Source organism: Arachis stenosperma, chromosome 8 (genome assembly GCF_014773155.1).
Source record: "Arachis stenosperma cultivar V10309 chromosome 8, arast.V10309.gnm1.PFL2, whole genome shotgun sequence".
Classification (NCBI taxonomy): Eukaryota; Viridiplantae; Streptophyta; class Magnoliopsida; order Fabales; family Fabaceae; genus Arachis; species Arachis stenosperma.
The window spans coordinates 49,295,197-49,307,743 of NC_080384.1; the positions used below are offsets into that span (position 1 = coordinate 49,295,197).

Below are 12,547 nucleotides of genomic sequence, written 5' to 3' on the forward strand. Positions count from 1 at the left end.
AACAGTGGTTATGGGTTCACTACTATAAGTATACTGACATCTTTCAAGTATCTCTAAGTTCCCATTATCTATAAATTTGCTTAGACCCTCGCTTACTTAAGCATTGGAGTGTCTTTGCAAGCACCACTCTCCATTCACTCATACACACAAGTCGGACGAAAGTCCCGAACGAGAGCTAAAGCAAAGGGCTTCTCTCCTCATACAATCGGGCCAACCTTATAAGTCCGATCCTCTGATTTCCAATTATGACGTAACAATTACTATTTTAGATTATTATCTCTCTAGTATTATCTGAATATTATCACTTCATATGTCTTATGTGATTTTTTTAATTTTCTATTTATAATTTATAGAAATTGAAACCATGTATCCTCTCGATAATTTTTGGTTTAGATGGTCGGATTATTCTCAAATTTTTTTCTATTATTTATTCTCTTTATCTTTTTATGTGATAACTAGTATCCTTTCCTCAATTCCAGAACCATATTTTTGTTTTTAATGAATGAATGATAACGCACCAAAAAGAATAAGCAATACGTGAATTATCATCTCTTCCTTCAAGACCTGCTCAAAGTCATAGACCTTTCTTTCAGTGTTTGTAAAGTTTTTTTTTCCCCTTTAATTTAGATCTATTATCTTATAGTATTGTAGGCTAAAGCAAACATTCTTTAACTTTGAATGTTTAACCAATTTTTAAATTTTTGTCAAGTTAATGCCGGCGAGTAGTGATATTGTGGAGTTGGCAGGCACAAAAAAAATAAGAAATAAAAAAAAAAATAATTGATCTTAGGTACTAAAATATTGAGTCCTTAATTAAAATCAAATAATAAATAAAATTCTATATCAATTCTCTCTTTTTCTCTCTCTCTTATACGAGATATATATCAAAATCAGCAATCAATATAAAATATATATTAAAACACATATAAGATATAAATTAAAAATAAATTAAATGATATATATATATTGTATGTAAATACATAATAATTGATTTTAATAGTATATACATAAATAAAATTATGTAACCGTTCACAAGGCTTTTTGACCCCTCAAGTTCTAAACGAGCCAAGGCACATTGAGCTGCTTCAACAATTAACACACTTTTTTCCTTCTAGATCCTCTAACAAACAAATAAATATGTACATATTGAAGTCCATCAAATGACAACTGGCATTTATTAAATTGCCAATTGTCATATATATCCCAATTAATCCTCATTAAAACAATAATAATCCAACAAAAAAGAGTCACCTTTATTTTCGAAATCATCCTGGAACAAGATAAAGAAAAAAGAAATGAAAAGGTTAGCGTTGTTTGTAAGTTTTGTGAGTATAGTTCCACTGTGTTGTTCATTAGAAAGACTAAGTTCTCCAAAGCACTATCTTAAAAATCACAACGTTATACGTGAACATGTTGGGTCTCCAGCGCTGAAGTGGGACCGACAACTAGAAAAACATGCTCGCAATTTCGTGAACGCACACAGTATGGACTGCTTAGCAAGAAAACCTTCAATTAGCAGCGGCATAGGTTGGAACATTGCACGTAATTGGGGCAATGACACTTTTGTAGGAGCACATGCTGTGGTCAAATGGGCCCTTCAGGAAGGAAACTACGACCATGTAACTAACTCATGTGTTGGTGGTGAATGCCATGCCTATACTCAACTTGTTTGGAAGCGATCTACTCATTTAGGCTGCGCTGGAGTCACGTGCCACAATTTTTCAGGCATTCTCATTAGATGTAACTATGAACCTCCCGGTAATATTCCAGGTCAACGCCCCTATTAATCAATTACTTAATTAGTTATATATATATTCCAGATCATAATTTCTGTTACGAAGATAATTAAATAACATAGAATAAAAAGGTAAAATTATCTATTAATATGAGTTTACATTTTCGACTAAAGATGTTTAAAATTTAGTTCCATCTGAAGTTTCATTTTGTTGGGTTCGAATTTATTATTTTTATTTGATATATTTTTTAGGGTAAAAAATTGAAATGAGCCAAAGAGAGCTCAAATTTACCTAAATCAGCCAAATGAAAAATCAATATATGAATCAACCAGGACGAATTTGTATATAATTCGAATCAATATGATTCGATTTTGATTTGAACGTAATTCGAATTGATATGATTCGAATTACTAGGAACGCCCAAAATCAATGAAGTTCGAAACAACTTGTTTCGAATTACAACTATAGAATTCGAATTAAGTTAATTCGAATTACTATGAAGGCACATTGTTTAGTAATTCGAATCAAGTTGATTCGAATTACTAGGTTAGGTTGTGACATTAGATAATTCGAAACATATAGATTCGAATTATATATATATAGTGCGGGCCAGGGCTATATATATAAGGTGTGAACTCATGTTGCTCTCAACAAAGAGGGGAGATGGCTAGTGAGGAGAGTTTCCTAGTTCTGGTACATTACAGAGGGTCCATTAAGAGAAAAACTCGGTCCGGCGTTAAGTTCACTGATAAGGATCCCCTATGTATTATCGTGACGCCGACAACCACCTACGATGCACTTGTTAGCTCTGTGCTGGAGAAGCTGGGTCTTGAAGGCGTTAAAAGGGTGAAGAAGTTTTTCTACCGCATTCCTACAGCGGTGCTCCATGACACCGTGAAGTTTGATTGTTTCACAATCGGTAGTGACGAGGACTTGCAGGTTATGTTTCTTTCTCGTAGGCAGTTTCCCGAGGTAAGGACACCGGAGCTGTTGGCTAAGTTGGTTGATGTGGTATCTAGCTCGGGTGGTTCGAACCGGAATGCCACTACTATAGCCGCGGTTGCCGGCTCGAGCTCGAGACCTGCTGTTGCTTCATCCTCTGCTCCTGTGTATGAGCCACCGATGCAGCCTGTTGCGTCCCCTTCGTTTGCTGTTGATCTGAGCGGCAATGTTGGAGATGAGGTTCGGTATGGGGAACATATTCCCACCGAGGTACATTGTCCCACACCGGCTGGTGTTGGTGACGGTTTGTTTGATGATCCAGATGACGATGACGTGGAGCCGGATTTCATCGGTGATGAAAGCGGCGATGATGTTGGAGATACTGTTCCGACAAGGGCTATAGGTGGATCTAGTTCTGGCACACAGCAATATCCACCCCATTTTTCCTCATTGGACCTGGATGCCATGCGGCAAGACGACAATGATCTGCAGGCCTCAGGATTTGGTGCTAGAGATACCGAGGGGTCTGCCGGTATGAACGAGTTCCAGGTTGGCCAACAATTTCAAGATAAAGATGAGGCGCTGTTGAGTGTGAAGACGTACAGTATCCGTCGAGGGGTCCAGTACAAGGTCGTTGAGTCTGACTATCGCAGGTATGTGGGAAAGTGTTCTGAGTTTGGGAATGGGTGCACATGGCTAATTCGGTTGAGTCTCCGACAGCGGAAGGGTATCTGGGAAGTGAAGTGATACAACGGACCGCATACATGTCTTGCCAGCTCCATCTCCAGCGACCATAGGAGTCTGGACTACCATGTCATATCCACCTTCGTTATGCCGATGGTTAGGGCTGATGCAGGTGTGAACATCAAGGTGCTCCAAAATGCCACGGCCGCACACTTTGGGTTCAGGCCTACAAAACATAACGGTACCTCGATGCAAGGGGCCAGCTGATCTCATCATACCCAGATGGTCTAAGTGTAGGAAACCGCCAGAAAATCCACGACTGTAATAACTGTAACGGGCCAGCTAACTTAACCACATGTCTGTTGGCGACTCGGCACATGCACCTGTACAGCCATGCTAGTGCCGCCGACGCCCAACTATAGCGACCCATCTCCTCAAGCCGAGCAACATATGGTAGCCATCTGATGTGTATACGATTGTCGGACTTGTCGGCAAACAGCTGCGTACCCAGTAACATCATGATGTACGCCCGGGCAAATCGCCTAACCGTCTCCTCATCTGCCCCATCTGGACACTCCCCGAATGTCTCCTGAAACCAGGTGCAGTTGACTGCGAATTTCTGCACCTGGTTCTCCGGCGGTAAAACACCGAGCAACTCGTGGAACCACTGCCAAGCAGGTCTCCCACCCTCAATGTAAATGTGGAAGTCCGTAAGGCAACCACTAACATAATCTCCGTCGACTGGCAACCCCAGCTGGTATGCGACGTCCTGAAGCGTGATAGTGCACTCTCCGAACGGCATGTGGAAGGTGTGCGTCTCAGGCCGCCACCTCTCGACGAATGCGCTGACTAGGGGCTCGTCTAGTCGGAACCATCTGTCGTTGAGTCTCGCAAGATGGTAAAGTCCCGCCATCTGCAAGTACGGGACATACCTCTCATCAAGACGCATCCCCTGTTGCCGCCTGACAATGGATATGCAACGACGAGGCTGCCCATTACATAAAACGCATAATTAGAACAGATGCACAAACCACTAACATAAGAAAAACCATTAACAAAAACCGTTAACAATAAACCGCTAAACAAAACCATTAACACAAAACAATAAACAAAGAACATCAACAATAAACCGTTAAGAAAAACCATTAACAAAAACCATTAACAATAAACCGCTAAAAGAAAACCATTCACAAAAACCATTAACAAAACCATCAACAATAAACCATTAACAAAAACTATTAATCTAAACCATTAACAAAAACCATCAACTAAAACCATTAACAATAAACCGCTAAAACAAAACCATTCACAAAAACCATTAACAAAAACCATCAACAATAAACCATTACCAAATACCATTAACAAAAACCATCAACAATAAACCGCTAAAACAAAATCATTAACAAAAACCATCAACAAATACCACTACCCTACACTAATTTCCTAAACCACTATCCAAAAACCATTTACAATAAACCGCTAAAACAAAACCATTAACAAAAACCATTGACAAAAACCATCCACAAAAACTATTACCCTACACTACTTTCCTAAACCACTATCCTAAACCACTAACAGTAACATAAACCATTCTAAAAAACCATTAACAAATACCATTATCATAAACCGCTTTCATAAACCACTAACCTCGTCGTTGATAACACCGGCGATATGAGCTACTCCATCCAGACGATAAAGCCTTCCCGGATCGTCCCCCATCGACAGAAACAGCCGCTCTGGTCAAGCTCGTACTGAACGTTGGTCTTTTTCTCTGGGATTTGGTGGGGTTGGAGAATGAGAAAGTGATTCGAATGAACTTGGCACGAACTCCTTTTATAGCCGATTCCCTAGTAATTCGAATCAACTTGATTCGAATTACTATGCAAGCCCGTTTTCACCTAATTCGAATCCAATTGATTCGAACTCCTCTAACATGGGCTTCTCCTAGTAATTCGAATTAACTTAATTCGAATTCTATAGTTGTAATTCGAAACAAGTTGTTTCGAACTTCATTGATTTTGGGCGTTCCTAGTAATTCGAATCATATCAATTCGAATTACGTTCAAATCAAAATCGAATCATATTGATTCGAATTATATACAAATTCGTCCTGGTTGATTCATGTATTGATTTTTCATTTGGCTGATTTAGGTAAATTTGAGCTCTCCTTGGCTCATTTCAGTTTTTTACCCAATATATTAAATTCGAATCATATTTTAAGTGCATCTGACCTAATTCAAAATCATGTTATATAACTAATATGTATATATATTATCATAAAATTAATAATAAAATATTATACTTTTATATTATATGATGACATCAGTTTTACTATATAATTTATTTTAGTAAAAATATTATTTAATTTTTAAAAATAAGTTTTATTAATTTTTTATATAATTCTTTACAAAATTATATACATCAATTACATAATAAATAAACCTGATTTAATTCGATTTATTTCGAATTAATCTAAGACCGAATTCAAATCTTTAAATAAATACAGTAAACTATTAAAAGTCAAGTCTAAATTTAATTAAGACTTAGTTTAGTAAAGTTTTTCGAAGAGAAGTGCTTGTGTTTTTTAAAATTTCAAATTTTTTATTTTGTGTTTGGTAAATTAAAAAGACCATGTGCTTGTATTTGCAGTTTTTAAAAGATCGAAGTACTTTTGAAAGTATCTAAGATAGAACTTTTTAAAGTTGGCTTGTACTTTTCAAAATTTGAATGTCTAATATAACCTTATATGTTAACTCATTTTTAAATTTAATGTTTATATTTATACCTATTATAGTATTTTTTAATTTTAAAAGTTATTTTACTAAATGTAATTGATATTGTTTGTGTTTATTGAAAGCTATTTTTTTATTTAATTTACTAAATATAAATGCTACAACTTTTAAAAAATCATCTTTTAAAAATTAATTTTTATAAGTTATTTTTAAAAAATAAAAATTTTACCAAATTAAGCCTTGTAAAAATTATATTATGTATTGCAATATATATTAGTAAGAACTAACAACTAGCAAGTAGCGTTTTTTTCAAAAAATAAATAAAAGAGTATAAATATATGAATAATTAAATATGTAATAAAGTTGTAATTAATATGAATTGGACTAAAACAAAAAAATAAGCTAGTCCATTTATAGATTAAAATAGTCCAATTTTCTTTTTATACACAGTGAAAAAAATCTTAGAAATGAATTAAGGGAGAACTAGACAAAGAAAAAATTAAGTTTAAGGCCAATCCCATGGTATTCAAGTCTCTGCATTCAATTTAGTCCTAACTTCTGTCTGAAACGGAAGCGGAGTAGACGTGAGACAGCAAAATCAGGCCCGAGAGACGGAGAGGTGGGGCGGTGAGAGAGGTCAAATAAAAAGAGTTTTTTTATTTTTGAAATATAAGAGTGTTTTGAACGAAGTTTTTTATCCTAAAAAAGAGAATATTCGTTTTTTTTAATAAAATATTCTGTTATTTTAAATATTTTTGTCACGGTAAAATTTAAATTAAAAAAAATTAACGTATAGGAACCTAATTGAAAAGAAAAAAAAAATATAAGGACTTAATTAAAAATTTGGTGAAATTATAGAGATTTGCAGAATAATTAAACCTTAAAAATACTAAAATCTTAAAGTATGTAATTAAATATTAACTTTTATATAATATAATTATTAATTTAACATATATATTATAAACTATATTTTGTTAATTTTTTTTTATTATATTATGTTATATTTTAATTTATTTTATGTTTAATTTAGCCTTTCTATTATAAAATTTTTTATTCTGCACTACCGAAGGTTGACATAGTATTGATTTTCTAACATTTCTCATCAATCTAATTAAAATGTTTGTATTTAGTAAGCCAACAAATTATAACTCAAATGGCATAATTTATCTATTATAATTATTTTTTTCTACAAAATCTTAAATATTAAAGCTCCTTTAAAAAAGAAAACTGAAAAATATAAATACAAATCAAACCCAAGTTTTGTGCCAGTGTAATAGAAAGTTGGTCCATTGTAAAGTGTGAGACTGTAGCACTTGTGAATTAAGTTGCAGATATGCAAATTCTGCAATAAAAGTGATGCTAAGGCAAACAAAATAGAACAGAATATTGTGATGCTTTATGTATTTCATTGATTTGTGAAGTATGTAGTTAAGCCTATTTATACCTAAGAGCTACATGACTTAAACCTCAACAAAGCACACTGAAGTGAGATCGGCAATTACAAAAAAAATTCTAGAACTTTCTTGGACAAACACAAAATGGGCTGTGCAGGAAGCCCGGAGCAGAGCTAGAGCTTTAAATTGGACGGGACCAATATGAAAATTATATGTTGAGAAGGAAAAAAGAAATAAAATTAGGAATGGTTTTTAGGTTATCCAATGTTCGAGAGAATAACTAGTTTGAGTACAAAATAATTGTTATTCTTTAATTCTTCCCGTCAAATTCCATAATTTTGGAAGATACGAAAAAGAAAAGAAAAGAAGATATGGATGATTCTGTTAAAAAAGGAAAAAGAAAGAAGAAAAGTCCACAGTTTCTAACGTGGACTTCCCCAATGATTCACATTATATGACCAACTCATTATTATATTTCATATACAAACACACACTTTAATCGTCACAAATCTAACATATAAAAGAGCTTCTTAGTTGAGCATTATCTTGTGAGCACTAATAATGCTTCTTAATACTTGAACAACTTCCGCACATCAATGAAAATTGCATTTGCTTTTAAAACTATATTCCACAAATTTTGACAGATACTATGCTCAGTTAAAAATAATTATTTTTCAACGTTAGAAATTTTATAGAGTTAATATTCAATTTAGTCCCTGAACTTGTATATAAATTTTAATTTAGTTTTTAAAATTTTAATTTTTTTTATTTAGTCTTCAAATTTTACAAATATGATTCACATTAATTTTTCAGACAATTTCAATTTCCATCATACAAATGTTTAGAACATTAACATTATCATATTGGACTCCTTAAAATTATGTCTTTTTTTAATAAACATCATTTATGATAATTTTTTAGTTATTTGAACGCCAAAACTAAGATGTCCATATTTTAAAGAGTCTAACATGGCATTTAGCCATTCATATCATCACTCTGTTAATATTTATGTGCCAAAAATTATTTTAGAGACTAATGTGAGTTATGTTCATAAAGTTTAAAAACTAAATTAAGACTTACGTATAAATTTAAAAACCAAATTAAATATTATCTCACACAACAGCAACCTTTAACTCCCATTGTGTGTCTGCTTTTTTTTTCATTTCAAATTTCTTTTTAATTAATTTAATTTTTTTTTTTTTTTGCAACTATCAAAGGAATAATTTTGTCCAAAAATCAATTTTTCTTAAAGGAATGACTATTTTTAAAATTTTGTGTAACGTTAGGGATTTTTCTTTACAATAAAAAATATTAAAGATTATTTTGGTTTTCAAATTAAATTTTGAAAATTAAAATAATATTATATCCTACTAAAAATCTATATGAAATATAATTTATTCCATGTCTATAATTTTTTATGAACAAATATCTGGTATGATTTTTAATGGAAAAAAAATACAAATCTCTCTTATTAAAAAAAACACTAAGATACATCCAGATTTTTTTTAAATAAATAATCAAAATATGTCATTTGTAGTAATTTTATGAAAATGTACTTTATCTCTTATCTCATTTACAGTGTAAATGAAATAATATTATACATATATATATCTCGTTCATGTCTTATCTCGTTTACAGGTTTACGTGCAATGACGTAAGACTAAACGTGACCTATATATACAATTTGTTTACAGCATGATTTGGAGTTGTTTTTCACCTATTTCTTCAAATTTTCTCTAACTTTTACCCTCTTCTGACCATATTATCGACCTACTAGGCGAGCATGACACGCACAGATGCAAATGATCTAGACATCAATTGCCTGAATGCGACATGACACATCGCAGAAGCAACCGACTTCAAGGTTAGTGAATGTTGTCCTTTGTGTTTATGTTCAATCATGTATGAGTGAAGTCATAATTAGGATATTTTTATTGAGTTAGTGTACAAGACATATTAGTTAGATAAAAGTATTGTTAGGAAGGGTAAGATTGATAGGATTTGCTTTAGATATTAGTTAAATTAAATTTTTAAATAAATATTATTCATTTTGTTTTTATTTAGAGTAAGTTGTTAGGTAGATGTTGAGTGATTAAATTTTAAATATCGTTATTTATGTTTATTTATTAACTTGATGTTTATTAATTTTGTGGTATTTTGGTTATTAATTATTTAGTATGATTTTTTATTTAAATTAAGTTATTTGTTAAGTACATGTTTACTAATAAGGTTATTAATTAATTAAGTAAATATATTTATTTAAGTTAACTTATTAAATAAATGTGTATACTCATTTGTCAAATTTATTTCTACTTATTTATTAATTTAGATATTAATTAACTAATTGTGTAGTATTTTGGTTATTAATTATTTATTCTGATTTTTTATTTAAATTAAGTTATTTATTAAGTACATGTGCATTAATAAAATTATTAATTAATTAAGTAAATATTTTTATTTAAGTTAATTTATTAAGTAAATATTTTTATGTAAGTTAATTTCTTATGTGAATGTTAATTGGGAGTGTTTTTTGGTGTTAACTTTGTTAACTTTATAACTTTATAGACTTCTTATTCAAGTTTTTATTTTTTATCAGAGGCCTCGGTTGCTTCTCCTTAGGCAAATGAGTCATACACTTGTCCTTCGGACGCCATTGTCGCCTATTTGAGGGAGGTTGACTTCGGTGACATGGTGCCTCTCAGGGATTTCATATTTGACAACTCCCTGATCACTGCATTCTGGCGTCTCGAGACGCCCACTTTTCATCTGCAATGGGGTGAGTGCACCATCACTCTACAGAACGTCACATACCACCTCAGATTACGGGCGCATGCATGGAGAGCCAGTAGATGGGTGTTTCCGTGATTTCCACACATGGTATGGGATGGAGACCTGGGCGTTGGTGGAGCGCTTACTTGGTGCCAGGCCTCTTGTGGTACAGCAGCAGCGAGCGCAGAGGAAGGAGAATTTCTCCCTCAAGCTAACATGGCTTGGGGACTAACTCTGGCAGATGCCCGCTACGGATGATCTAGCCACCCTCCAACAGTACATTAGGTGCTGCATTATGTTGTTAATTGGGGGTTATCTGATGACTGACAAGTCAAACAATCAGATCCATCTCCGGTGGCTACCACTCCTTGATGACTTTTCGTAAATAATTCCGTAAATACTCCTCTTCTTTCTTCTTTCTTTTTATTTTCCTTTCATAACCACCACTTTTACTACTCCACAACCCCTAATTTTTCTTTTTATCAATCAAAATGCCAATCTTGAAATAATTCCTAAATCGAGACTAACAAGACAAAACAAAACAAAAACAAAGCACAATGAAACAAACGCTGACATTTTTTAGCGTTGAAGAACATAAAAGCCTTATGAAGCTCAAGGGTATAATTATCAGGAGGAGGATGCTTATGGTGATGACGTGGCATAGCTTTGACGATGAGAGTAACGAAGCCAACAAGAAAGATAGAAAACAAGTGACTTCTGACGGTCCAAATGAAGATCTTGCACGCTTGCGGCTAACAATGATGCAACCGAGATTGACGTACTTCTTCTGCTCGCTAGGGCCGAGGTGCCAGCTCTGCTAAGTCTCGTCGAGTGGACGCAAAAGCGCCGCTCTATCAAGGTCTGTAGGTTGCGGGTGCGGTCATCGTCAGTGGTGGAGTCAGTGGCATTGATCTCCAGCGGACCTCCCCAGGAGTCCCTACCGTACATACTCATGTTGGTGGCATAATGCTACTCCCACCGACACTTTTTGTGTGAAGTAGTGAAAATATGAATGAATGAATGAATGAATGAATGAAGAGAGAGTGTTATGAGTAATGAGAGTTAGTGTGAGACAATAAGAGTGAGAGTGAGAGATAGAACAACTTAACTACTAACGCTCTTTTCTCTCTCTTCTCCTTTGTTTTGCCTTCCTTGTCTCGATTTGGACATTATTTTGAGGAAGAATCTTGGGTGTTTGGAGGTTGGATTCAAGATCGATCACTTGAGGTTTTGAATCGAATTCGAAAAAGAGAATATTGGTGGAATAGTGGTTGAGAGAAATTGAAAAATTAGTAGAAAAAATTGAGATTGAAATTTAGATTGGCATTCTAATTGATGAAAAGAGAAATTAGGATTTGTGAAGTAACATAAATAGTGGTGATTATGGAAGAAAAAGAAAGAAGAAAGAGGCGAGATATTTACGAATTATTAACAAAAATTTAAAGATTGGTCATTTTTGTCAAACAAAATGTATTTTATATAGGTATAACTTTAGTTTTAATTTTTTATGGTCAGTTTTGTCTGCACTCGAATCTTTCATGGTTAGAAATGATTATTTACTTTTATTATGATGATAAATATTTAGTTGATTAATAATTAAGAATTGATTCTAATTTATGGTGTGATTATTTATGTTATAAAGTTTGAGGCTTGATATTAATATGTATGGTGATTTGATTCTATTTGAAAAGAATCAATCATTAAAAGAAATATATGAAAGAATTAATATTGTCAAATAAAAAAGAAAACAATCATGATAATTATGAGAGAAATTGGACAACAAACAACTAGTGCGAATAATGAAGCATTAATTTGATTATGTTTAAAAATAATCAACTATCAAAGATAAGATATAATGGGAATATAAAAATTTATGTTGTTTCCCAAAGAAAGAAAAATATCAAGTTTTTATGGAGAATAATTTGCTATAACGATCAGAAAAAAGCTAAGATTTTGATATAAGAAAAAGAATCAATTTGGAAGCTATCTAAAGAAAAAGTTCCAAAAAACAACACACAACACATTGAGTGTTTTCTTCTTCATCTTGAGATATTTAATTGTTTGAGTCTTTCTAGTAGAGAGAAAAGGCTTATGATTATATGAAAGATTATTTAAAAAAGTCTATGAATAAAAATACATAAACTAGAAAGAAAAGCCAACCCAATTTTAGATTGAATTTGTCATTTTGATTTTATTTGTTCTTGGCGTTTTTGATTGGTCTTACACCAACTTGAAATTGTTGTTTTATTTGTCTTGGATAAAATTAATTTGGTTCAATTTGTTTTGTCTT

The 12,547-nt window shown here is 32.8% G+C and overlaps 1 long non-coding RNA gene across 1 annotated transcript; it reads left to right on the plus strand.

Annotated features, from left to right (window-relative positions):
- The first annotated feature begins 1,252 nt into the window (after nucleotides 1-1,252).
- On the plus strand, nucleotides 1,253-11,498 carry LOC130945169 (uncharacterized). The gene is made up of 3 exons (XR_009072194.1): nucleotides 1,253-1,758; nucleotides 9,266-9,352; nucleotides 10,085-11,498. It is a non-coding gene; the product is annotated as an uncharacterized LOC130945169 (long non-coding RNA).
- The last annotated feature ends 1,049 nt before the right edge of the window (nucleotides 11,499-12,547 follow it).